This window comes from Mobula hypostoma, chromosome 1 (assembly GCF_963921235.1).
Source record: "Mobula hypostoma chromosome 1, sMobHyp1.1, whole genome shotgun sequence".
Classification (NCBI taxonomy): Eukaryota; Metazoa; Chordata; class Chondrichthyes; order Myliobatiformes; family Myliobatidae; genus Mobula; species Mobula hypostoma.
In genome coordinates, this window is record NC_086097.1 from 18,459,069 (window position 1) to 18,460,806 (window position 1,738).

A 1,738-nucleotide genomic window follows, 5' to 3' on the forward strand; every position below is an offset into this window, starting at 1 on the left:
GACAAGCCATGCTGTTAGAATTAGTAGCTGTAGCAAATGGAGCTCCTTCAATTTTCTCAGTGGTCCTAATGAGAACTGCCTCTCATTGGCACACACTCACATCAGAACAAATGGAACAAGAGTAGCAGGAGGGCAGATCACGCTTGGAGACCACTTCATCATTCATCAAGATCATGTCTGACCTTTTACCTCAATACCATTTCCCTGCAATGTTCCCTTCTCTCCTGGCTCCCTTAAAATCCAGATGCCCATTGATTTCTGTTTTGAAATCAATCACTAAATCTCGACAGCTTTCCAGGGTAGAAAATCCCAACTTCCAGCTCCCACTGCATGAAGAAATTTCTCTTCATTTCTGTGCTAAATGGACTGCAACAAAAATGCTTTAAAATTCGTTCCTTGTTCATTTCTGATTCCGTCGCAAGAGGTGTTCGCCATCAAAGGAGGCACTGTTAAAGGTTACATGAAATGACTTTATATGAAGAATAAAACACCAGGAAGAAAGAAAATGGTTAGTGAAATGAACGAGGGATGACTTGATAGAGGTGTACAAGATGATAAGAGACATAGATCAAGTGGATAGTTAAAGACTTTTTCCCAGGGAAGAAATGACTAATACAAGGAGGCATAATTTTACGGTGATTGGAGGAAAGTACAGGGGGGATGTTGGAGCTAAATTTGTTACACAGTGAGTGATAAATGCATGTAGTGCCCTGCCAGGGTGGTGGCAGAAGAAGATAAAGGACATTTAAGAGATTCTTAGACATATGGAGGGTTATGGAAGTGTTTAATTGATCTTCAAGTAGGTTAAAAGGTCGGCACAACATTGTGGGTCAAAAAGCTTGTATTGTACTGTAATGTTCTATGTTCTAAAATAGTGAATGAGACAAAATTAAACCCAGATTCCGATTTTCTTCCGATTCAGTCTCAGATCTATTTGTCACGTGCATATCAAAATATACAGTGAACGGTGCCATTTGCATTAACAGCCAGCATAACCAAGGACCTGCTGGGAGCAGACTACAAATGGCGTCATGCATGCCAGCGTCACTGTTGCGTGCCCACAGTGAACTGCAGAACAACACAAACAGCTAAACAAGCCCTCTTCCCATCCATCCCAAACCCCCACCCCACCCACTCACAAACACAGTCAGACCTCCAACCCCAGGGCAGATTGCGGATGACACGAAGCTGGGTGGCAGTGTTAGCTGTGAGGAGGATGCTAAGAGGATGCAGGGTGACTTGGATAGGTTGGGTGAGTGGGCAAACTCATGGCAGATGCAATTTAATGTGGATAAATGTGAAGTTATCCACTTTGGTGGCAAAAATAGGAAAACAGATTATTATCTGAATGGTGGCCGATTAGGAAAAGGGGAGGTGCAACGAGACCTGGGTGTCATTATACACCAGTCATTGAAAGTGGGCATGCAGGTACAGCAGGCGGTGAAAAAGGCGAATGGTATGCTGGCATTTATAGCGAGAGGATTCGAGTACAGGAGCAGGGAGGTACTACTGCAGTTGTACAAGGCCTTGGTGAGACCACACCTGGAGTATTGTGTGCAGTTTTGGTCCCCTAATCTGAGGAAAGACATCCTTGCCATAGAGGGAGTACAAAGAAGGTTCACCAGATTGATTCCTGGGGATGGCAGGACTTTCATATGAAGAAAGACTGGATGAACTGGGCTTGTACTCGTTGGAATTTAGAAGATTGAGGGGGGATCTGATTGAAACGTATAAGATC